Source organism: Tachyglossus aculeatus, chromosome 8 (genome assembly GCF_015852505.1).
Source record: "Tachyglossus aculeatus isolate mTacAcu1 chromosome 8, mTacAcu1.pri, whole genome shotgun sequence".
Classification (NCBI taxonomy): domain Eukaryota; kingdom Metazoa; phylum Chordata; class Mammalia; order Monotremata; family Tachyglossidae; genus Tachyglossus; species Tachyglossus aculeatus.
In genome coordinates, this window is record NC_052073.1 from 6,497,757 (window position 1) to 6,524,731 (window position 26,975).

Genomic DNA, 26,975 nt, shown 5'->3' on the forward strand with positions numbered 1-26,975 from the left:
TTCCCTGTCCACCATGAGCTGACAAGTGGGGAACAATACGGAGAGTGGAAAATTCATAAATCAATTTGGCAAGGGAATTAGGTAAAAGAAAAGGAAATTGAATGAGTGGAATGAAGAAAGGGCTACTCAGAAAAGAGATAAGGAAGTGGCAAAATACAAAGGAAATGGGGCCAGGAAGGGAGAATACAGTGAAAATAAAGAGCAAAGGCTTGAGAGTTATAGGGTGTCAATTCATTCAATCAATCATTATTGAGCGCTTACTATGTGCAGAGCACTGAACTAAGTGCTTGGGAGAGTACAATATAACAGAGTTGGTAGACACGTTCCCTGCCCATTACAGGCTTACAGTCTAGATGGGGAGACCAACATTAATATAAATAATTTAATTATAATATCAATCAATAAATAACATTTATAGAGTGCTCACTTTGTGCAAAGCACAGTAATAAATACTTGGGAAAGTACAATACAACAGAGTTGGTAGCCACATTCCCTGCCCACAAGGCGCTTACAGAGTAGAGGGGGAGACAGACATTAAAATAAATAAAAAGATATGTAAATAATAATAATGGTATTTGTTAGGCACTTACTATGTGCCAAGCACTGTCCTAATAAGAGTTTTTGGGCTGAGGGTGAGGTGAATATCAAGGGCTTGAAGTGTACAGATAGTAATAATAACTATGGTATTTGTTAAGCGCTTACTATATGCCGAGCACTGTTCTAACCATTGGGGTAGATACAAAGTAAGCAGGTTGTCCCACGTGGGGCTCACAGTCTTCATCCCCATTTTACAGATGAGGTAACTGAGGCCCTGAGAAACTAAGTGACTTGCCCCAAGTCACACAGCTGACAAGTGGCGGAGCCAGGATTAGAACCCACGACCTCTGACTCCCAAGCCTATGTGATCTAAGTGTATAAGTGATGCAGAAAGGAGAGGAACAAAGGAAAAGGGATTGAGGGCTGTCTATCAATCAATCAATCAATCAATCAATCAATCAATCGTATTTATTGAGCGCTTACTGTGTGCAGAGCACTGTACTAAGCACTTGGGAAGTACAAGTTGGCAACATATAGAGACGGTCCCTACCCAACAGTTGGCTCACAGTCTAGAAGGGGGAGACAGAGAACAAAACCAAACATATTAACAAAATAAAATAAATAGAATAGATATGTACAAGTAAAATAAATAAATAAATAAATAGAGTAATAAATATGTACAAACATATATACATATATGAAGCCTATGAAGGCTTCTAGGAGGAGATGGGATCTTAATTTGGCTTTTTTTATGGTATTTGTTAAGCATGGACTTTATGCCAGACACTGTACTAAGCGCTTAGAACAGTGCTTTGCACATAGTAAGCGCTTAACAAATGCCATCATCATTCAAGCTAATCTGGTTGGACACAGTGTCTGTCCCACATAGGGCTCACAGTCTTCATCCCCATTTTACAGATGAGGTAACTGAGGCACAGGGAAGTAAAGTGGCTTACCCAAAGTCACACAGTAGGTAAGTGACAGAGCCGGGATTAGAACCGAGGTCCTTCTGACTCCCAGCTCCACACATTCTTTCCAGTGCTCTGCACATAGTAAGCGCTCAATAAATATGATTGATGATGATTCTTTCCACTAGGCCACAGCTGCTTTGAAGGTGGGGAGAGCTCTTCCCAATCTAGGATTTTTTCTAGCGGTTCTAATTTGTATTTTTTGAAATTAGAGCTCCTTTCTGTTAATATTTCATGCTATGAATTTCTAATATCAAGCCAGAATACTGAGTCTGAGGTCGCTCTCCTCATTATACAACATCCATCAAATGTTGTCTGCATGTAAATTGCAGGAAGGAAGGCAAAATCCCCTGACATCTAGAAGATAATGTTCTAAGATTAGGCAGACGGGGGAAAGGGAGGAGGGCCAGGCAGAAGGCTGGACCTTCATTCTGTCCATTTGTCTCTTGAAAACTGCACTCCCTCGTCTCCAATCTATTTCTCTCAGGGATAAAACTGCACTCCCTCGTCTCCAGTCTGTTTCTCTCAGGGTTAAAAAAAAAGTCTGAGAACAATGGTGCCTTTGGTCTCAAGATGAAAACAACCAGTCAGTCATCAATTGAATTTATTATTATTATTATTATGAAGAAGAAGAAGAACAAGAAGGAAGAAGGAAGGAGAAGGAGAAGAAGGAGGAGAAGGAGAAGGAGGAGAAGAAGGAGGAGAAGAAGGAGAAGAAGAAGGAGGAGAAGGAGAAGGAGAAGAAGGAGAAGAAGGAGGAGAAGAAGGAGAAGAAGGAGAAGAAGGAGGAGAAGAAGGAGAAGAAGAAGGAGAAGAAGGAGGAGAAGGAGAAGAAGGAGAAGGAGAAGGAGGAGAAGGAGGAGAAGAAGGAGAAGGAGAAGGAGGAGAAGAAGGAGAAGAAGGAGAAGAAGGAGAAGGAGAAGAAGGAGAATTGTGGTATTTGGTAGACTGTGAGCCTGTTGTTGGGTAGGGACCTTCTCTATATGTTGCCACCTTGTACTTCCCAAACGCTAAGTACAGTGCTCGGCACATAGTAAGTGTTCAATAAATACGACAATGAATGGTAAGCACTTACCATGTGCCAGACAGGGTAATGAACACTGGGGCGGGGGAGAAACAAGCAAATCAGGTTGGACACAGCCCTGTCCCACATTCATTCATTCATTCATTCAATCGTATTTCTTGAGCGCTTACTGTGTGCAGAGCACTGTAGTAAGCGCTTGGGAAGTACAAGTCGGCAACATATAGAGACGGTTCCTACCCAACAACGGGCTCACAGTCTAGAAGGGGGAGACAGACAACAAAAAACACGTAGACGGGTGTCCAAATCGTCAGAACAAATGGAATTAAAGCTATATGCACATCATTAACAAAATAAAAAGAATAGTAAATATGTACTAAACGTTTTCCAATGGCTGTTAACACTGTCCAAATATTTCCTAACATAGTGTTGTGATGACCCAACCAAGAGGAAAAAGCCTCAGTTGTCTTTTCAACACAGTCTTATAGATGTCTCTTAAATATCTGATGCAGAGAGAAATATTTGCTACCACCAGCATCTGAATCTTCCTTGCCCCATAGCAGGGCATTGGAGAATTTCATTGTTTGGAGAAAGTCTTGTAGACAGATAACCTCTACCTAGTCAATGAGTAACAAATATCACACAGCAGACAAGTGAAGCAGCGTGGCTCAGTGGAAAGATCCCGGGCTTTGGAGCCAGAGGTCCTGGGTTCAAATCTCGGCTCTGCCAATTGTCAGCTATGTGACTTTGGGCAAGTCACTTCACTTCTCTGTGCCTCAGTTCCCTCATCTGTAAAATGGGGATTAAGATTGTGAGCCGCACGTGGGACGACCTGATCACCTTGTAACCTCCCCAGCGTTTAGAACAGTGCTTGCACATAGTAAGAGCTTAATAAATGCCATCAAAAAAGTGGCACTGAATTGTACTTCCCAAGCGCTTAGTACAGTGCTGTGCACACAGTAAGCGCTCAATAAATACGATTGAATGAATGAATGAATGAATGAATGAATGAGAACCCAGATCTTTCTGACTCACAGGCCTGTGCTCTATCCACTAGGCTACACTGCTTCTAGTGCTGTATTACGCCTTGGGGTCCATACAAGATGAACAGGTTGGACACAGTCCCTTTCCCATATGGGACTCACAGTCTAAGTAGGAGGAAACTGAGGTCCAGGGAGATATAAAGATATAAAATTGGTGCTTAAATTGTAAGGATGCAAGTGGATAAGCACTGTGGGTTGTTGTAAATCCGTAATTGTGCATAATTGGTGTATAAGTGCTGAAGAGATAATTAGGGGGTTATAATCTGCTGGGAAGAACTAATTTGTGGAGGAGATGTGATTTCAGAGGAGCTTTGAAGTTGGGGAGAGCCAGGAGATGTGATTTCAGAAGGGCTTTGAAGTTGGGGAGAGCCGTAGTTGGACAGAGAAGCAGCTTCGATTAGTGGAAAGAGCATGGGCTCTGGAGTGAGAGGTCGTGGGTTCTAATCATCATCATCATCAATCGTATTTATTGAGCGCTTACTGTGTGAAGAGCACTGTACTAAGCGCTTGGGAAGTACAAATTGGCAACATATAGAGACAGTCTCTACCCAACAGTGGGCTCACAGTCTAAAAGGGGGAGACAAAACCAAACATAGCAACAAAATAAAATAAATAGAATAGATATGTACAAAATAAATAAATAAATAAATAAATAGAGTAATAAATATGTACAAACATATATACAGGTGCTGTGGGGAAGGGAAGGAGGTAAGATGGGGGGATGGAGAGGGGGACAAGGGGGAGAGGAAGGAAGGGGCTCAGTCTGGGAAGGCCTCCTGTCTCCGCCGCTTGTCAGCTGTGTGACTTGGGGCCAGTCACTTCACTTCTCTGGCCCTCAGTTGCCTCATCTGTAAAATAGGGATTAAGACTTTGAGCCCCACGTGAGAGAACCCGATGACCTTGCATCCACCCCAGTGCTTAGAACAGTGCTCGGCACATAGTAAGCGCTTAACAAATACCATGATTATTATTATTATTTGAAGGGGGAAGGTTAGGGATGAGGGCTAGGAAGGGAGCAAGAGGTGGGAGGTGGGAGAGAGGAGAATGAGGCACAGTGAGTAGGTTATCGTGATTGGAACCAAGAGGGCGAGCTGGGTTATAGTGGGAGAAGAGAGTGGATAAGGAGGAGAGAGAGCTTACTGATTCCTTCATAACCTGTCTTTCAGTGGCTCTCCACCAATCACTTATGTGTAACAATCAATGATTATTGAGAACTTACTACATGCAGAGCTCTGGGGACAATACAACAGAGTTAGCAGACACGCTCCCTGCCCACAGTGAGTTTACACAAATAATTTGTAATGTATAATTTAAAGAGATGTACACAAGAGCTGTGGGGTTGAGGGTGGGGCAAATATCAAATGCCCATAGGTCACGCATCCAAGTGCATAGAGGATGCAGGAGGGAGAGGGAAGTGGGACAATGAGGGCTTAATCAAGGACTGCCTCTTGGAGGAGAAGTGACCTTTAACTTCTCTGTGCCTCAGTTACCTCATCTGTAAAGCAGGGGTTTTCCATGTGGGACAAGGGACTGTGTCCAGTTAGATTTGCTTGCATCCGCTCCGGCACTTAGTACAGCACCTGGCATGGTAAGCGCTGAACAAATACCACAATTATTATTACATAAAAGATAGAAAGGATTTTTTTTCCCTTAGGGCCCCATGTGGGACAGGGACTGTGTCCAAACTAATTAGCTTGTATCTACCCCAGCACTTAGGACAGTGCCTGATACACAGTAAGCACTTAATTATAAAATAAAAATCACTCAATAAATATGTTTGATGGATTCTCTGCCCATAATAAGCTTATGAGCTCTGTTTAGGACAGGGATAATAATAATGATGATGGCATTTATTAAGTGCAAAGCACTGTTCTAAGCGCTGGGGAGGTTACAAAGTGATCAGGTTGTCCCACGGGGGGCTCACAGTCAATCCCCATTTTCCAGATGAGGTAACTGAGGCACAGAGACGTGAAGTGACGTGCCCAAAGTCCCACAGCTGACAATTGGTGGAGCCGGAATTTGAACCCATGACCTCGGACTCAAAGGCCATGCTCTTTCCACTGAGCCACTCTGCTTCACATCTGGTCTGTTTATATTGTATCTACCCCAGCTCTTAGCATAGTGCTGGGCACATGTAAGACAATCAATACCATCACCCCCACCCCTCTCCCCACCCCACAACACTTGTATAGGTACATATTTATAATTCTATTTATTTTATTAACGATGTGCATATATCTATAATTCTATTTATATCGATGCTACTGATTCCCGTTTCTTTGTTTTACTGGTTCTCCCCCCTTCTAGACTGTGAGTCCGTTGTGGGCAGGGATTGCCTCTCCCTGTTGCTGAATTGAACTTTCCAAGTGCTTAGTAATAATAATTAATAATTTTGGTATTTGTTAAGCACTTACTATGTGCCAAGCACCGTTCTAAGCACTGGGGCAGATAGACGGTAATCAGGTTGTTCCACATGGGGCTCACAGTCTTACTCCCCATTTTCCAGATGAGGTAACTGAGGCACAGAGAAGTTAAGTGGCTTGCCCGAAGTCACACAGCTGATAAGTGGCAGAGCCGGGATTAGAACCCACGACCTCTGACTCCCAAGCCTGTGCTCTTTCCACTGAGCCACGCTGCTTCTATAATAATAATGATGGCATTTGTTAAGCGCTTACTATGTGCAAAGTACTGTTGATTCATTCATTCATTCAATCGTATTTATTGAGTGCTTACTGTGTGCAGAGCACTGTACTAAGCGCTTGGGAAGTAAAAGTTGGCAGCATACAGAGACGGTCCCTACCCTCTCTGTTCTAAGAGAACAGCTTCTTAGAGAAGCAGTGTGGCTCAGTGGAAAGAGCACGGGCTTTGGAGTCAGAGATTATGGGTTCAAATCCCAGCTCCTCCAATTGTCAGCTGTGTGACTTTGGGCAAGTCACTTCACTTCTCTGTGCCTCAGTTACCTCATCTGTAAAACGAGGATGAAGACTGTGAGGCCCATGAGGGACAACCTGATCACCTTGTAACCTCCCCAGTGCTTAGAACAGCGCTTTGCACATAGTAAGTGCTTAATAAATGCCGTTATTGTTATTCTAAGCACTGGGGGGCTCACAGTCTTCATCCCCATTTTACAGATGAGGTAACTGAGGCACAGGGAAGTGAAGTGACTTGCCCAAAGTCACACAGCTGGCAAGGAGATTACAGGGCTCTGTACACAGTAGGCGCTCAATAAATACGATTGAATGAATGAATGGTTTCAAGAGGAAGGAGAAAAGGGGAAGTGGAAGCAGAAGCGAGTTAGCTCCAGTAGGTGGTGTAAGCGAATAAATATTCATAATTCAATTTTCGGCTCTAGAACATAGAGAAGAGTCATCTTTCTGACTTTGAAAATCAGTCAATCAATCAATCAATCATATTTATTGAGCGCTTACTGTGTGCAGAGCACTGTACTAAGCGCTTGGGAAGTACAAGTTGGCAACACATAGAGACGGTCCCTACCCAACAGTGGGCTCACAGTCTAGTCCAGAATCACACTTCTGAAATCTCATTCTTACCAATGCGAGACAATTAATTCCCCATTATGGGCCCATAAATAACTTCCTTTCCTATGTGGTCATAATAATCATATTTTATTAATAATAATAATGGTATTTGTTAAGCGCTTAGTATGTGCCAAGCACTGTTCTAAGCGCTGGGGTAGATACAAGGTTAATCAGGTTGTCCCACATAGGGCTCACATTCTTAATCCCCATTTTACAGATGAGGTAACTGAGAGCTCACCTCCTCCAGGAGGCCTTCCCAGACAGTCTTCTAGACTGTGAGCCCGCTGTTGGGTAGGGACCGTCTCTATATGTTGCCAACTTGGACTTCCCAAGAGCTTAGTACAGTGCTCTGCACACAGTAAGCGCTCAATAAATATGATTGAATGAATGAATGAATGAATGAATGAATAATAATTATTATGGTATTTGTTAAGCGCTCACTATGTGCCAAGCACTGTTCTAAGCACTGGGGGAGATACAAGGTAATCAGGTTGTCCCACATGGGGCTCACCTTCTTAATCCCCATTTTACAGATGAGGTAACTGAGGCACGGAGAATAATAATTATTATTATGGTATTTGTTAAGCGCTCACTATGTGCCAAGCACTTTTCTAAGCACTGGGGGAGATACAAGGTAATATGAGGTAACTGAGGCACAGAGAATAATAATGGTATTTGTTAAGCGCTCACTATGTGCCAAGCACTTTTCTAAACACTGGGGGAGATACAAGGTAATCAGGTTGTACTACATGGGGCTCACATTCTTAATCCCCATTTTACAGATGAGGTAACTGAGGCACAGAGAATAATAATAATCATTATGGTATTTATTAAGCACTCACTATGTGCCAAGCACTGTTCTAAGCGTGGGGGGAGATACAAGGTTAATCAGGTTGTCCCACATGGGGCTCACATTCTTAATCCCCATTTTACAGATGAGGTAACTGAGGCACAGAGAATAATAATAATCATTATGGTATTTGTTAAGTGCTCACTATCTGCCAAACACTGCTCTAAGCGCTGGGGGAGATACAAGGTTAATCAGGTTGTCCCACATGGAGCTCACATTCTTAATCCCCATTTTACAGATGAGGTAACTGAGGCACAGAGAATAATAATAATCATTATGGTATTTGTTAAGCGCTCACTATGTGCCAAGCACTGTTCTAAGCGCTGGGGGGAGATATAAGATTAGGATGTCCTACGTGGGGCTCACAGGCTTCATCCCCATTTTACAGATAAGGTAACTGAGGAACAGAGAAGTGAAGTAACTTGCCCAAAGTCACACAGCTGACAAGTGGCAGAGGCGGAATTAGAACCCACGACTTCTGACTCCCAAGTCTGGGCTCTTGCCACTTAGCCATGCTGCTTCTTGGGGTACATATAAAACATATTTGTCTTGTAGACTATTTATAGACAGCCCCTTCTAGACTGTAAGCCCGTTGTGGGCGGGGATTGTCTCTGTTGCTGAATTGTACTTCCCAAGCGCTTAGTACAGTGCTCTGCACACAATAAGCGCTCAATAAATATGATTGAATGCATGAATGAACACATTTAAAAAAATTTTTAAATGGTATTTATTAAGTGTTTACTATGTGCTGGACTAAGCACTGGGGTAGTTACAAGTCATCAGGTTGAACACAGTCCCTGTCCCAAAGGGGGCTAACACTCATCATCCCCATTTTATAGATGAGGGAACTGAGGCCCAGAGAATAATAATAATAATGATGATGGCATTTGTTAAGCGCTTACTATGTGCAAAGCACTGTTCTAAGCGCTTGGGAGGTTACAAGGTGAGGAGGTTGTCCCACGTGGGGCTCACAGTCTTAATCCCCATTTTACAGATGAGGTTGTTAAGCGCTTACTATGTGCAAAGCACTGTTCTAAGCGCTGGGGGGGATACAAGGTGATCAGGTTGTCCCACGTGGGGCTCACAGTCTTAATCCCCATTTTACAGATGAGGCTGTTAAGCGCTTACTATGTGCAAAGCACTGTTCTAAGCACTGGGGGGGATACAAGGTGATCAGGTTGTCCCACGTGGGGCTCACAGTCTTAATCCCCATTTTACAGATGAGGTTGTTAAGCGCTTACTATGTGCAAAGCACTGTTCTAAGCGCTGGGGGGGATACAAGGTAATCAGGTTTTCTCACGTGGGGCTCACGGTCTTAATCCCTATTTTACAGATGAGGGAACTGAGGCTCAGAGAGGTGAAGTGACTTGCCCAAGGCCACACAGCAGTCATGTGGTGGAGCTGGGATTAGAACCCATGACTTTCAGAATCCCAGGCCTGGGCTGTATCCCACTATGCCACGCTGCTTCTCTGGATTGGGAATTTTGTAGTCAGCCCAGAGTGGTCTCTCGGACTCATAGCTGGCGCTCTAATCCTTGTGGAACAGCAAACTCCTCCATCCCTTCACTTCCTGGGACTTGGTTTCTTTTCCCTCCAGTTCCCTGTCTGGTTACACAAAAATGTGTAAAGGCTTAACAAGTAACAAAAAAAGTAACCTGGGTTCTAATCCGGCTCTGCCACTTTTTTTTTTAATGGCATTTATTAAGCGCTTACTATGTGCAAAGCACTGTTCTAAGCGCTGGGGAGGTTACAAGGCGATCAGGTTGTCCCACGTGGGGCTCACAGTCTTCATCCCCATTTTACAGATGAGGTAACTGAGGCACCGAGAAGTGAAGTGACTTGCCCAAAGTCACACAGCTGACAAGTGGCGGAGCCAGGATTTGAACCCACAACCTCTGACTCCGAAGCCCGGGCTCTTTCCACTGAGCCACGCTGCTTCTGCTGGGTGACCCTGGGCAAATCACTTTCATTCATTCATTCATTCAATCGTATTTATTGAGCGCTTACTGTGTGCAGAGCACCGTACTAAGCGCTTGGGAAGTACAATCAATCAATCAATCATATTTATTGGGCGCTTACCGTGTGCAGAGCACCGTACTAAGCGCTTGGGAAGTCCAAGTTGGTAACATATAGAGACGGTCCCTACCCCACAGTGGGCTCACAGTCTAGAAGGGGGAGACAGAGAACAAAACAAAATGTATTAACAAAATAAAATAAATAGAATAAATATGTACAAATAAAATAAATAAATAAATAGAGTAATAAATCCGTACAAACATACATACATATATCCAGGCGCTGTGGGGAGGGGAAGGAGAGGATGGAGAGGGGGAGGAGGGGGAGAGGAAGGAGGCGGCTCAGTGTGGGAAGGCCTCCTGGAGGAGGTGAGCTCTCAGTAGGGCCTTGAAGGGAGGAAGAGAGCTAGCTTGGTGGATGTGGGGAGGGAGGGCTCTATGTCTGAGTTTCCTCATCCATAAAATGGGGACTTAAATACGTGTTCTCCCTCCCCTCTGGACTGTAAGCCCCATGTGAGATGAGCCCCATGTAATAATCAAAATAATGATTATAATCATTATGGTATTGTTAAGCACTTACTATGTGCCAAGCACCGTTCTAAGCGCTGGGGTCGATACACGGTAATTGGATTGTCCCTCGTGGGGCTCACAGCCTTAATCCCCATTTTCCAGATGAGGTCACTGAGGCATAGAGAAGTGAAGTGACTTGCCCAGAGTCACACAGCTGACAAGCAGCAGAGCTGGGATTTGAACCCATGACCTCTGACTCCCAAGCCCGGGCTCTTTGCACTGAGCCACGCTGCTTCTCTGCAGCGTGGTTTCTCTGTTACTTCTCTGTTAAGTAAGCACTTAACAAATACCATTGTTATTATTATTATTATAAGGTCCTAACAAATACCACATTTATTATTATTAGGCACTCTTGGGCTGGCAAAAGATTGTTTTCACACCTGATAAATTCCCCCTCTTCTGAGACCTAAGCACTGATTTAATTGCAGAAAAGTTTGGATCTCCAAGAAGCATTGGCAAAATAATCTTCACCTCTGCCCTTTTTTGTGGGCAGGAAATGCTTTTCGGCTTCTGTTTTCCCAAGTGCTCAACACAGTGCATTGCACCCAGTAGCAGCTGGGCAAATATCCTTATTACAAGGATAAGTAATAAGTAATAATCAGCAACAAATAATAACCTCCTTGTGTTCTCAGGGTGGTAAAACATGAACCCTGGAGGAAATTCAAATTGTTCTCCTCCCCCACTCTCACTTGAAAATGCAAATCTTTGCAGGGCCAAATGCAGGTTTTATTTTTACATTTATTTACCAAGATGCTTATTAAAGGGAAAGAGGACGGACCTGGGAGTCGGAGGACCTCGGTTCTAATCCCGGCTCCACCACTTGCCTGCTGTGTGACCTTGGGCAAATCACTTCACTTCTCTGGGCCTCAGTTCTTTCATCTGCAAATTGGGGATTCTATACTTGTTCTCCCTTTGACTACGATCCCCATGTGAGACTGTGAGCTCGCTGTGGGCAGGAATGTGTCTATCTGTTCTCTCCCAAACGCTTAGTACAGTGCTTTGCACACAGTAATCTCTCAATAAATAATAATAATGATATTTTGTTAATATGTTTGGTTTTGTTCTCTGTCTCCCCATTCTAGACTGTGAGCCCACTGTTGGGTAGGGACTGTCTCTATATGTTGCCAACTTGTACTTCCCAAGCGCTTAGTACAGTGCTCTGCACACAGTAAGGGCTTAATAAATACAATTGATTGATTGATAACATTTGTTAAGTGTTTACTATGTGCTGAGCACTGTACTAGGCGCTGGGGTAGGTACGAGGTAATCAGATTGTCCCACGCAGGGATCACAGTCTTCATCCCCATTTTACAGATGAGGTAACTGAGGCACAGAGAAGTCAAATGATGAATGTGACCTGTTTATCTAGTATCTTCACCAGCATTTAGCTGTGGCCAGGGAACCTGTCTATTGACTCTATTATACTGCACTCTCCCAAGTGCTTAGTACTCTATTTATTTTATTTGTGTATATTTATTCTATTTATTTTATTTTGTTAATATGTTTTGTTTTGTTCCCTGTCTCCCCTTTCTAGACTGTGAGCCCACTGTTGGGTAGAGACCATCTCTATATGTTGCCAACTTGTACTTCCCAAGCGCTTAGTACAGTGCTCTGCACACAGTAAGCGCTCAATAAATACAATTGAATGAATGAATGAATAGTACAGTGCGCTGCACACAGTAAGTGCTCAATAACTATGATGGATTGATTGATAGATACAGTGTTTGGCATATAGTAAGAACTTAACAAATACCACATATGTTATTAAACACTTTTATTCAAAACAGGGAACATGTCTACCAACTTTGTGGCACTCTCCCAAGCGCTTAGTACAGTACATAATAATAATAATGATGGCATTTATTAAGCACTTACTAGGTGCAAAGCACTGTTCTAATCACTGGGGAGGTTACAAGGTGATTAGGTTGTCCCACGGGGGGTTCACAGTCTTAATCCCCATTTTCCACATGAGGTAACTGAGGCACAGAGAAGTTAAGTGACTTGCCCAAAGTCACACAGCTGACAATTGGTGGAGGTGGGATTTGAACCCATGCCCTCTGACTCCAAAGCCCGGGCTCTTTCCATTGAGACAGGCTGCTTCCCATAGTAAGTACTCAATAAATACCATTGATAATGATGAGGGTACTGAGGCAGAACCAAAATAATAAGATCAGATACATTCCCTGTCCTTTAGGGAGCTAATGATCTAAGTAGGAAGAGCAGGTAATTTAGAGAAGCAGTGTGGCCTAGTGACAAGAGCCCAGACTTGGGAGTCAGAGGTCCTGGGTTCTAATCCTGCCTCCGCTACTTGTCAGCTGTGTGACTTTGGGCAAGTCACTTCACTTCTCTGTGCCTCAGTTTCCTCATCTGTAAAATGGGGATTAAGACTGTGAGCCCCACAGGGGACCACCTGATAACCTTGCATCTCCCCCAGTGCTTAGTGCTTGGCACATAGTAAGCGCTTAACAAATACTTTATTATTTGTTTCAATACTTCATCATCATCATCATTTATCCCCACTTTATGGATGAGAAAATGGAGTCCCAGAAAGGCCAAGGGGTATGCCCAAGATCATAATAATTATGGTATTTGTTAAGCGCTATGTGCCAAGCACTGTTCTAAGCCCTGGGGTAGACACAAGGTCAGCAGGTTGTCCCACATGGGGCTCACAGTCTTAATCCCTATTTTACAGATGAGGTAACTGAGGCACAGAGAAGCTAAGTGACTTGCCCAAAGTCACACAGCTGACAAGTGGCAGAGCCAGGATTAGAACTCACGACCTCTGGCTCCCAACCCTAGTCTCTCATAGAGCAGGCCAGTGGCTGAGCGGGGATTAGAAACCCTCTAGACTGTCAGCTCGTTGTGGGCAGGGAATGTGTCTGTTCTGTACTTCCCAAGCGCTTAGTACAGTGCTCTGCACACAGTAAGCACTCAATAAATACGATTGATTGATTGATTCTATTGTGCTCTCCCAAGCGCTTAGTACAGTGCTCTGCACAGAGTAAGCACCCAATAAATACGATTGAATGAATGAACCCATGTCCCCATTAGACCAACTGTAAAATAAGGATTTAATGCCAGTTCTTCTTAGTGAACCCCGTGTGGAACAGAGACTGTGTCCGACCTGATTATCTTATATCTATCAATCAATCAATTGTATTCATTGAGCGCTTGCTGTGTGCAGAGCACTGTACTAAGCGCTTGGGAAGTACAAGCTGGCAACATATAGAGACAGTCCCTACCCAACAGTGGGCTCACAGTCTAGAAGGGGGAGACAGAGAAAGAAAACAAACATACTAACAAAATAAAATAAATAGAATAGATAGGTACAAGTAAAATAAATAGAGTAATAAATATGTACAAACATATATACATATATACAGGTGCTGTGGGGAAGGGAAGGAGAGGAAGGAAGGGGCACCTGGGGTATATCTACCCCAGCGCTTAGAACAGTGCTCCACACATAAGTGCTTAACAAATACCATAAAAAAAAAAAAAGAGAAGACTGAGAAAGGCTTTCTTGTCTCCTTTGCTTCTGGGCCTCCTCACCCCAGATTTTCATCTAAATAGCCCTTTGGTCTCAGGAGGGTCGGTAGCAGAAATCATTAAAACCAATTAACCAGAGAAACCAGGATTGCTGCCACCGTCAGAGAGGCTTTTGGCCCGAAGGCAGAGATTAATTGTTCCTCTGAACAGGGTCTTACAAGCGCCTGAGTAATTGTTTGCCAATGATAAGCGCACCCCTATTTACACAGTCAAGCCTCCATTCCAAGCTTTAGAAGAAGCCAGAGGTGAAGTGTCAAGTGTTGTTGATAGTTCGTTAGGAAACGGCTGGAAAATGGTTTGTTGTCAGAAAATGCTAGCTAAAATCTTCACTATCTTCACTGTCTGTCAGCTCCCATCCCCTCTGTCTCTCTCATTTCTTTCTCTCTCTCATTTTCTTGTATATATGTATATATACATATATATGTGTGTATATATATGTATATATGTACATGTATATATATGTATGTAATGTGCATATATATGTATATGTATATATACGTATGTATATGTATATATATGTATATCATCATCATCATCATCAATCGTATTTATTGAGCGCTTACTGTGTGCAGAGCACTGTACTAAGTGCTTGGGAAGTACAAGTTGGCAACATATAGAGACAGTCCCTACCCAACAGTGGGCTCACAGTCTAAAACCAAACATACTAACAAAATAAAATAAATAGAATAGATATGTACAAGTAAAATAAATAAATAAATAGAGATAAAATAGATAGATGAATAAATAGAGATAAAATGTATATGTATCCTGTATATATGATGATGATGGCATTTGTTAAGCGCTTACTATGTGCAGAGCACTGTTCTTAGCGCTGGGGGGATACAAGGTGATCAAGTTGCCCCTCGTGGGGCTTACAGTCTTAATCCCCATTTTACAGATGAGGGAACTGAGGCTTAGAGAAATTAAGTGGCTTGCCCAAGGTCACACAGCAGACATGTGGCGGAGCCGGGATTCGAACCCATGACCTCTGACTCCGAAGCCCGGACTCTTTCCACTGAGCCATGCTGCTTCTCTTGTACATGTTTGTACATATTTATTACTCTTTTATTTATTTTACTTGTACATATCTATTCTATTTATTTTATTTTGTTAGTATGTTTGGTTTTGTTCTCTGTCTCCCCCTTCTAGACTGTGAGCCCACTGTTGGGTAGGGACTGTCTCTATATGTTGCCCACTTGTACTTCCCAAGCGCTTAGTACAGTGCTCTGCACACAGTAAGCACTCAATAAATACAATTGATTGATTGATTTTCTTGTTTCTCCTCTAACCCCTCTCTCCCCCCACCACACTCCCTAAGCATTGTGCCTATCCCTGTGGGCAGGAAATGTGTCTGTTCATTGTTCTATGAATAATAATAATAATAATAATGGCATTTATTAAGCACTTACTATGTGCAAAGCACTGTTCTAAGCGCTGGGGAGGTTACAAGGTGATCAGGTTGCCCCACGGGGGGCTCACAGTCTTAACCCCATTTTATGGATGAGGGAGCCGAGGCCCATAGAAGTGAAGTGACTTGCCCAAAGTCCCACAGCTGACAGTTGGCGGAGGTAGGATTTGAACCCATGACCTCTGACTCCCAAGCCCAGGGTCTTGCCATAAAGCCATGCTGCTTCTCTATATGCCAAGTACTGTACTAAGCGCTGGGGTAGATGCAAGATAATCAGGTCGCACATGGTGCTCACAGTCTAAGTAGCAGGGAGAACAGGTTTTGAAACCCCCTTTTGCAGATGTGGGAACTGAGGCACCGAGAAGTGAAGTGACTTGCTAAGGTCACACTGCAGACAAATGGGGGAGATAATCAGGTTGCATATGGAGCTCACAGTCCAAGTAGGAGGGAGAACGGGTTTTGAATTCCCCTTTTTCAGGGGATTAGGACCTAATCCAGGGCTCTTTAATAATAATAATAATAATGGCATTTATTAAGTGCTTACTATGTGCAAAGCACTGTTCTAAGCGCTGGGGAGGTTACAAGGTGATCAGGTTGCCCCACGGAGGCTCACAATCTTCATTCCCATTTTACAGAAGAGGGAACTGAGGCAAAGGGAAGTTAAGCGACTTGCCCAAAGTCACACAGCTGACAAGTGGTGGAGCCGGAATTTGAACCCATGACCTCTGATTCCAAAGCCCGGGTTCTTTCCACTGAGCAACACTGCTTCTCTAAGTAGGAGGGAGAACAGGTTTTGAATCCTTCTTTTGCAGATGAGGGAACTGAGGCCCAGAGAAATGAAGTGACTTGCCCAAGGTCACCCAGCAGAGCCGGGATTAGAACCCAGGTCCTCGAACTCCCAAGCCCACGCTCTTTCCAATCAATCGTATTTCTTGAGCGCTTACTGTGTGCAGAGCACTGTACTAAGCTCTTGGGAAGTACAAGCTGGCAACATATAGAGACAGTCCCTACCCAACAGTGGGCTAACAAAATAAAATAAATAGAATAGATAGGTACAAGCAAAATAAATAAATAAATAAAAACGAATAAATAAATAAATAATTAAATAGACAATAAATAATGATAATAAATAAATAGATGAATAAAGAAATAAATAGCACTAGGCCATGCTGCTTTGTACAGTGCTTTGCACGCGGCAAGGCTTAATAAATAGGATAAAATACTTCTCTTGGGAAGTACGAGCTGGCAACATATAGAGACAGTCCCTACCCAACAGTGGGCTAACAAAATAAAATAAATAGAATAGATAGGTACAAGTAAAATAAATAAATAAATAAATGAATAAATAAATAAATAAACAAACAATAAATAATAAATAAACAATAAATAATGATAATAAATAAATAGATAAATAAATAAATAAATAAATAAATAGCACTAGGCCATGCTGCTTTGTACAGTGCTCTGCACGCGGCAAGGCTTAATAAATAGGATAAAATACTTCTCACTCTGCAGCTTCTCCTGCCCCGTCCCACCCTCTGCCACTCGTTCGAATCCTGACTCCGGATGGGAACCCAGCTTTCCTAGAGCTCTAGCTTTTCCGAGAGTTTGAATCTCCGGCCTTTGACCGGAGGGGTCTCCTGCCTCCCGCCTCACTTTTTGGGAAGAGCCTTTCCCCGAAATTCAAAGTTAATTAGTGCCAGCGAAGCAGAACTAGACTTTGAGGCCAGATGGAGCCTCGCCTGTGATTTAGGACTAGCTGAGCCACCATTTATGCTTCCAACAGGGGCCCCGTTAATTACCGCTCTCTCTTGGGCTCTGGAGCAGGGGAGGCTTAAATTTAGCTCCTGTCCTGCGTTTAGCTGAACACGAACCAAATCTAGCCAGAATCCTGCCACTGGAGCCGCAACTCGCTCTGGTGGCCTGGGACTTGAACCCTGGTGGCCACGGGAAAGCCAGCTCCAGCCGTGACCAGCCCTTCTAGACTGGGAGCCCACTGTTGGGTAGGGACCGTCTCTATATGTTGCCGACTTGGACTTCCCAAGCGCTTAGTACAGTGCTCTGCACACAGTAAGCGCTCAATAAATACGATTGATTGTCTCTTAGAGAAGCAGCGTGGCTCAGCGGAAAGAGCCAGAGGTCATGGGTTCTAATCCCGGCTCTACCACTTGTCAGCTGGGTGACTTTGGACAAGTCACTTCACTTCTCTGGGCCTCAGTGACCTCATCTGGAAAATGGGGATGAAGACTGTGAGCCCCCCGTGGGACAACTTGTCATTCATTCATTCAACCAATCCAGATGAGTCCCACGTGGGACAACCTGATCGCCTTGTATCCACCCCAGCGCTTAGAACAGTGCTTGGCACATAGTACGCACTTAACAAATACCATCAGTATTATCATTATTCTCTGTGCTCAGTTCCCTCATCTGGAAAATGGGGATTAAGACTGTGAGCCCCACGTGGGACAACCTGATCACCTTGTATTCCCCCAGCGCTTAGAACAGTGCTTCACACATAGTAAGCGCTTCACAAATGCCATCATTATTATTATTATTATTTGGGGTGGGGGGCAAGGTGGTTTGTCCCACCATCGACCCCCGGCCCCCGTCCTCCCCCTGGCCTGGAATGGCCTCCCTCCGCACATCCGCCAAGCTAGCTCTCTTCCTCCCTTCAAAGCCCTACTGAGAGCTCCCCTCCTCCAGGAGGCCTTCCCACATTGAGCCCCCTTTTTCCTCTCCTCCTCCCCATTCCCCCCGCCCTACCTCCCTCCCCTCCCCACAGCACCTGTATATATATATTTGTACAGATTTATTACTCTATTTATTACTTGTACATATTTACTATTTATTTTGTTAATGATGTGCATATAGCTATAATTCTATTTGTTCTGACGATTTTGACACCTGTCTACGTGTTTTGTTTTGTTGTCTGTCTCCCCCCTTCTAGACCGTGAGCCCGCTGTTGGGTAGGGACCGTCTCTATCTGTTGCCAACCCGTACTCTCCAAGCACTTAGTACAGTGCTCTGCACACAGTAAGCGCTCAATAAATACAATTGAATGAATGAATGAATGGTTTTATTTCACCCCTACTATTGTTTTTTTCTCTTTTCATGAAGTCCCCTTGTTGCAAGTCGGGAAGAAAATAATAATAATAATAATAATGGCATTTATTAAGCACTTACTATGTGCAAAGCACTGTTCTAAGCACTGGGGAGGTTACAAGATGATCAGGTTGTCCCACAGGGGGCTCACAGTCTTAATCCCCATTTTACAGTTGAGGTAACTGAGGCCCAGAGAAGTGAAGTGACTTGCCCAAAGTCACACAGCTGACAAGTGGTGGAGCCGGGATTTGAACCGATGACCTCTGACTCCAAAGCCCGGGCTCTTTCCACTGAGCATTTAGCAAATACCACTATTATGACTATTATTTTGAGCCCCCTGTGGGACAACCTGATCACCTTGTAACCTCTCCAGTGCATAGAACAGTGCTTTGCACATAGGCCCAGACTGAGCCCCTTCCTTCCTCTCCCCCTCGTCCCCCCTCCATCCCCCCAACTTACCTCCTTCCCTTCCCCACAGCACCTGTATATATGTATATATGGTTGTACATATTTATTACTCTATTTATTTATTTATTTATTTATTTTACTTGTACATTTCTATCCTATTTATTTTATTTTGTTGGTATGTTTGGTTCTGTTCTCTGTCTCCCCCTTTTAGACTGTGAGCCCACTGTTGGGTAGGGACTGTCTCTATGTGTTGCCAATTTGTACTTCCCAAGCGCTTAGTACAGTGCTCTGCACATAGTAAGCGCTCAATAAATACGATTGATTGATTGATTGATTGATAGTAAGTGCTTTATAAATGCCATTATTATTATTATTATCTCTCTCTCTCCTCTCTCTACCTCCCTCTCTCCTTCCTTCCCCAAGAGGACTCCTTTGGCCAGATTTTTGTACAGAACTCATTTTTCTCCTAGGCTCCCCCAGGATTATATCTTCTCAAGGACTTCTCCACCCAATTCTCCCTCCCATATAATAATAATAATAATAATAATGTCATTTATCAAGTGCTTACTATGTGCAAAGCACTGCTCTAAGTGCTGGGGAGGTGACAAGGTGATCAGGTTGTCCCACGGGGGGCTCACAGTTTTCATCCCTATTTTACAGATGAGGTAACTGAGGCACAGAGAAGTTAAGTGACTTACCCAAAGTCACACAACTGACAATTGGCAGAGCCGGGATTTGAACCCATGACTTCTGACTCCAAAACCCATGCTCTTTCCACAGAGGCACATCTGCATTGCTTTTAAAAATTGGTTGGTTTTTTTTAGCGCTTACTATTGTGTCAAGCACTGTCTTAAGCCCTGGGATAGATACAAAATTGGCTCACAGTCTAAGTAGGAGGGAGAATGGGTATCGAATCCCCATTTTGCAGTTGAGGAAACTGAGGCACAGAGAAGTCAAATGTCCTGCCCATGTTCACATAGCAGGCAAGGGATGGAGCTGGGATTATAACCCAGGTCTCTTTCTCCCAAGCCTGTGCTTTGTTCGTTCATTCATTCAGTCATCATCAATCATATTTATTGAGCGCTTACTATGTGCAGAGCACTGTACTAAGCACTTGGGAAGTACAAATTGAGCGCTTCGTATTTATTGAGCACTTACAGTGTGCAGAACACTGTACTAAGCACTTGGAAAGTACAATTTGGCAACAAATTGAGAAAATCGCTATCCTACAATGAGCTCACAGTCTAGAAGGGGGGAGACAGACAACAAAACAAGTAGACAGGCATCAATAGCATCAGTAGAAATAAATAGAATTATAGATGCATATCATAAATGAAATAAATAGAATAATAAACATGTACATATATACACAATTGCTGTGCGGCGGGAAGGGGGGTAGAGCAGAAGGAGGGAGTCGGGACGATGGGGCGGGGAGGAGGAGCAGAGGAAAAGGGGGGCTCAGTGTGGGAAGGCCTCCTGGAGGAGGTGAGCTCTCAGTAGGGCTTTGAAGGGAAGAAGAGGGCTAATTTGGTGGAGGTGAGGAGGGAGGGCATTCCAGGCCAGGGGGAGGACGTGGGCCGGGTGTCGACGGCGGGATGGGGGAGAATGAGGTACAGTGAGGAGGTGAGCAGCAGAGGAGCAGAGGGTGCGGGCTGGGCTGGAGAAAGAGAGAAGGGAGGGGAGGTAGGAGGGGGCGAAGGGATGGACAGCCTTGAAGCCCAGAGTGAGGAGTTTTTGCCTGATGCATAGGTTGATTGGCAGCCACTGGAGATTTTTGAGGAGGGGGGTGAAATGCCCAGAGCGTTTCTGTAGAAAGATAATCCGGTAGATGTCCGCTAGGCCACACTGCTTCTCTTATGACTTGGGTCTGTATTTTCTAAGTACTTCATCCTCAATCCCACCCCCACAGAACTTATGTTCATTCTCTGCATTTAAATACGATACACACAATTTCAAGGCCGTTGGTTTAAGAAACAAGTCTCAATTCCTCCATCGTTCCTTCAGAGACAACTTTAGAACTTCCACAAGTTGGCACATCCCACTCCTGACGGTAGTTTAGATATGTTTTGACAGAGAAGCAGTGTGGCCTAGTGGATACAGCCCGGGCTGCAGAATCAGAAGGATTCTGAATCAGAATCAGAAGGTGTGTGGGTTCTAATCCCTGCTCCACCACTTACCTCCTGGGTGACCTTGGGCAAGTCACTTCATTTCTCTGTGCCTCAGTTCCCTCACCTGTAAATTGGGGATTAAGACTGCGAGCCCCATGTGGGACAGGGACTGTGTCCAACCTAACTTGTATCTAATAATTATAATAATTGTGGTATTTGTTAAGTGCTTACTATGTGCCAAGCACTGCTTTAAGCACTGGGGTAGATACAGGTAATCAGACCTCCTCCAGCACTTTGCACAGTGCCTGGCACATAACAAATAGCATAAAAAAAGAAAATCTTAGATCTGAAGACTCAGAAATCTGGGCTGTGAGGCTGATGCAGCCTGAAGCCCACTGCTGCCCACCAGGGTCTCAGATGCATCATCATCATCATCATCATCAATCGTATTTATTGAGCGCTTACTATGTGCAGAGCACTGTACTAAGCACTTGGGAAGTACAAATTGGCAACATATAGAGACAGTCCCTACCCAACAGTGGGCTCACAGTCTAAAAGGGGAAGACAGAGAACAAAACCAAACATACTAACAAAATAAAATAAATAGAATAGATATGTACAACTAAAATAAATAGAGTAATAAATATGTACAAACATATATACATATATACATGAAGAATGCCAGTGCTTTTGACGGGGCAGATGGGCCAGCCTCTCATTCATTCAATCGTATTTATTGAGCGCTTACTGTGTGCAGAGCACTGGACTAAGCGCTTGGGAAGTCCAAGTTGGCAACATATGGAGACGGTTCCTATCCAACAGCAGGCTCACAGTCTTGATGACTGCGCAGCTCAGACGCTCACAAAATACAAAGGCAGCACTGGAACGCAGTTCCGTCTGAGGGAAGATGGCATTTGGATTAAGAGGAAAATCGCCGTGCCAATTTCCATTCATGCCCTGTCGCCAGCGCTGGCTTCTCATGACAACATGGGGCTGGAAGGGGAGGGAAGGGAGAGATAGGCTTGATCCAAGAACGTCACTCTGATTCTTCCAGCCCCAGGAAAACATGAGCAGAATAGATCAGGGGCTCAATAGAGATTCTATCCACTGCCATTCAAATGAAAATTGGAATGCAATTTTCCGAGTGCAAATGAAAGCTCCTCAGAGAGACAACATAGACAAACCACTACAAATGCACATAGAGACACACGTTTGGAAACACAGAGACAACATACGTGCGTGGAATTAGAAATGCGTATAGCAGCAGCTCATACGCACTTAGAAATCCAAAAAGAGACACCATGACAAATCTGCCTGGAGACACATGAAGTCAGGATCACTGAGGCAACATATATGAATACAACAAGAAATACATAGAGCAGCAACACACACACACACTTAGAAACACACAAAGAGACAACATACATGCACACTAAAATAAAAATGCATGTAGAACTGATCTGTGCGCATCTGTACCCTTTTTCCTCTCCTTCCCATCCCCCCCACCTTACCTCCTTCCCCTCCCCACAACACCTGTATATATGTTTGTACAGATTTATTACTCTATTTATTTTACTTGTACATATTTACTATTCTATTTATTTTGTTAATGATGTGCATTTAGCTTTAATTCTATTTGTTCTGATGACTTGACCCCTGTCCACATGTTCTGTTTTGTTGTCTGTCTCCCCCTTCTAGACTGTGAGCCCATTGTTGGGTAGGGACCGTCTCTATATGTTGCCAACTTGTACTTCCCAAGCGCTTAGTACAGTGCTTTGCACACAGTAAGCGCTCAATAAATATGATTGAATTTAATTAATTAATTAATTTAGAAACACAGAAAGGACCGACACATTCACAGCATTAGAAATACATATAGAAGCAACACATACACAGGGTTAGAAAAACACACATGGAGGAAACCCTCTTAGAAGTGACAGATGTATATTATTAAAAAAAAACAGAGGAGATACATACTCACCCATCTAGAAACACATAAAAATACAATACATGCTCAACAATTTCAAGACAGTTCACAGAAGAAACAAATCCCATTTTCTCTATGGATCCTCCAGAGACAGTTTTAGGACTTCCAGAAATTCTGTTGGCATTTTTTTTTTTTTTTGGCTTTAATGGTATTTGTTAAACACTAAGCATACTAAGTGCTGGGATAGATACAGGATAATCTGGGTGGACACAGTCCCTGTCCCACATAGGGCTCACAGTCCTCAGTCCCGTTTTACAGATGAGATAACTGAGGCCCAGAGAAGTGAAGTGACTTGCCTAAGGTCACACAGCAGACAAGTGGTGGAGCTGGGATTAGAGCCAGGTTTTCAGGCTCCGTGCTCTTTCCACGAGGCCACGCTGCTTCTCTGATTGTACTCCTAACTGTAATTTTGATATGTTAGATTTAAAGCCTCAAAGATCACAATCCACACTCCCGGGCCTCTCGCAGCAGAACCCAAACGGCAGTGGCATTTTGAAGAGGAAATTATAGCTCTAGAAAAATTCAAGGATTGCTTAAAATACCATGCAGCAAAGCTCCTCCATCACAGGTAATATCATTCCAACTTATTACCATGTTTTCCTCTCGAGTCCAAATCCTAGTGAGATTCCAGCCCTTCTTTGTGGGAGCTAAGGAGGCAAATGAGGACAAGAGGAACCTGAACAACATGCAGTTATTTTGGGATCAATCAGTGGTATTTGTTGAGGGTTTACTGTGTGCAGAATACTGTACTAAGAGCTTAGGAGAGTACAGTGTATCAGAGTTGGTGGACACATTCCCTGCCCACAACAAGTTTGCAGTCTAGTTTCCAGAACAACAACAACAAAAATCCCATAATCTCCTAGTCATCTATGCCCTGCAAGTAGAGTAATCCTTGATTAATATCTCAATCTGTGAACTTGTCATGGGCACTGCACTAAGCACTCGGGGGAGTACATTACAACAGAGTGGGTAGACAAGTTGCCTGCCCTCAAGGAGCTTACAATCTAGAAGGCTCTGATTCAGCTCTCTGATTCAGACCGACAGTTCCGGACAATCCCCCCGGACAAAGAACATCTTTTATTTCAGAGTGAGCTTTTGAACCCCATCCTTCTCTCAGAAATCTCAGTCTGAACCCCCCACTCCCACCCCCAAAGCCCTTTTTTTCCTTAGTGGCATTTGTGAAGCACTTACTAAATGCCAGGCACTGTACTAAGTGCTGGGGGAGACCCAAGCTAATCAGGATGGACACAGTCCCTGTCCCACCTGGGGCTCACAGAATTAATCCCTATTTTACAGATGAGAGAATTGAGGCCCAGAGAAGTAAAGTGACTTGCCCAAGGTCTCTCAGCAGACAAGTGGCGGAGCCAGGATTAGAACCCAGGTTATTCTGACTTCTAGCTCTATGCTCTTGCCACTAGAACTAGCTGCTGTCTAATAATAATAATAATGATGGCATTTATTAAGCACTTACTATGTGCAAAGCACTGTTCTAATCTTCCTCCACATATCCCAGACCCCTGCTCTCAATCAATCAATCAATCCTCTCTCCCTCCTCCCCCTCTCCATCCCCCTGCCTTACCTCCTTCCCCTCCCCACAGCACCTGTATATATGTATATATGTTTGTACGGATTTATTATTCTATTTTATTTGTACATATTTATTCTATTTATTTTATTTCGTTAATATGTTTTGTTTTGTTGTCTGTCTCCCCCTTCTAGACTGTGAGCCCGCTGTTGGGTAGGGACCATCCCTATATGTTGCCAACTTGTACTTCCCAAGCGCTTAGTACAGTGCTCTGCACACTGTAAGCGCTCAATAAATATGATTGAATGAATGAATGAATGCAGCGTGGCTCAGTGGAAAGAGCACGGGCTTTGGAGTCAGAGGTCATGGGTTCAAATCCCGTCTCTGCCAATTGTCAGCTGTGTGACTTTGGGCAAGTCACAACTTCTCTGTGCCTCAATTCCCTCATCTGTAGACTGTGAGCCCCCCGTGGGACAACCTGATCTCCTTGTAACCTTCCCAGGGCTTAGAACAGTGCTTTGCACATAGTAAGCGCTTAATAAATGCTATTGTTATTATTTATTTATTTATCTATTGAGCGTTCTCCCCATCTTCAGAGCATTATTAAGGTCACATTTCCTCCAAGAGGCTTTCCTGATTAAGCCCTCCCTTCTGCGGCATCTGAGCACTTGAATCTGTGACCGTTGGGCATCTGACATTCGCCCCACCCTCACCCCCACCGCACTTATGTTCATATCTGTAAATTATGTCTTATAAATGATTTATTTATATGAATATCTGTCTCCCCCTCTAGGCTGCAAACTCATTGTGGGCAGGGAAAGTGCCTGACATCTTCTTTGCATTATACTCTATTGTATTGTATCGAGATGGAGCATAGCCTAGTAGCAAGAACATGGGCTTGGGAGCCAGAGGACATGGGCTCTGCCACTAGTCTGCTGTGTGACCTTGGGCAAGTCACTTCACTTCTCTGTTCCCTCATCTGCAAAATGGGGATTAAGACGGTGAGCTCCATGTGGGACAGGGACTGGTGTCCAATTCATTCAGTCGTATTTATTGAGCACTTACTGTGTGCAGAGCACTGTACTAAGCGCTTGGGAAGTACAAGTTGGCAACATATAGAGACGGTCCCTACCCAACAGTGGGCTCACAGTCTAGAAGCGCTAAAATAGTTAGCACTTAACAAATACCATCATTATCATTATTATTACTCTCCCATGTGCTTAGTACTTAGTGCTTGAGAAGCAGCGTGGCTCAGTGGAAAGAGCGCGGACTTGGGAGTCACAGGTCATGGGTTTGAATCCCGCCTCCCCCACATGTCTGCTGTGTGACCTTGGGCAAGTCACTTCACTTCTCTGTGCCTCAGTTCCCTCATCTGTAAAATGGGGATTGAGACTGTGAGCCCCACATGGGACAACCTCATCTCCTTGTATTCCCCCCAGCGCTTAGAACAGTGCTTTGCACATAGTAAGCGCTTAACAAATACCAACATTATTATTAGTAGTAGTACAGTGCTCTGCCTATAGTAAGTGCTCAAAAAATACCATTGATGATTGATGAAGAGGTTATAGGGCTGTTGAGTAAAAGCACTCCTTCAACAGTCAATAAATGGGATTTATTGAGCGCTTACTATATGCAGAGCACTGTACTAAGCACTTGGGAGAGTACAATACAGCAGAATTATGGGAAATTGCTCTTTGTTTTCCCAATACCATCCCCTACTCTCTTTCACTCAGGTTTTAGTGAAAGACGTCAATGTAAGCCTGGCTACTGAATGATGAATTTTTTTTTAAATGGTGTTGATTGTTCCCTTCCCCTTCACACTCCCCAGCTTACTCACCGCTTCTGGAGCATATGGCTAGTTCTGAAAATCCCTTTCCACCCGGACCCTCTCTCCTCTACCGATAGGAGCCGTGGAAACCCACGGAGCCGCGAGGAGTCTCAGCAGACCGAGCCGGCCTGCGGGCCCCGACTGCGGAAATAGAACCGGAGCGGCCTGTTAACGAGGATGTGCTTAGCTCAGGAGCGATGTGATTTTTCGGCTAATCAGATGCTCAGTCCAGATGGCTCCTTCCATAAGCAGCAGATGAAAGGGGAGGGAAAGAAATGATTGGGAAATTAGTAGCTTTGTCTTAAGAGATCCCGAAGTCCCCCATCCTGGCCTTACAGCACTTGTGTACATATCTTTAATGTATTTATTTATAGTCACGTCTGGCTCCCCCGCTAGACTGTAAGCCAGTTGTGTGTGGGGGTGGGGGAGAAATGTATCTGTTTATTGTTCCATTGTATTGCACTCTCCCAAGTGCTTAGTATAGTGCTCAGCACACGGTAAATGCTCAATAAATATGACT

General features: G+C 44.0%; 1 protein-coding gene across 1 annotated transcript in view; it reads right to left on the bottom strand.

Annotated features, from left to right (window-relative positions):
- YWHAB (tyrosine 3-monooxygenase/tryptophan 5-monooxygenase activation protein beta) overlaps positions 1-26,637 on the bottom strand; it is a 54,005-nt gene extending 27,368 nt beyond the window's left edge. Inside the window, exon 1 of the mRNA XM_038750241.1 lies at positions 26,465-26,637. The gene's annotated coding sequence lies outside the window, so the exon portion shown is untranslated. The remainder of the gene's footprint in view (positions 1-26,464) is intronic.
- Between the last annotated feature and the right edge of the window lie 338 nt (positions 26,638-26,975).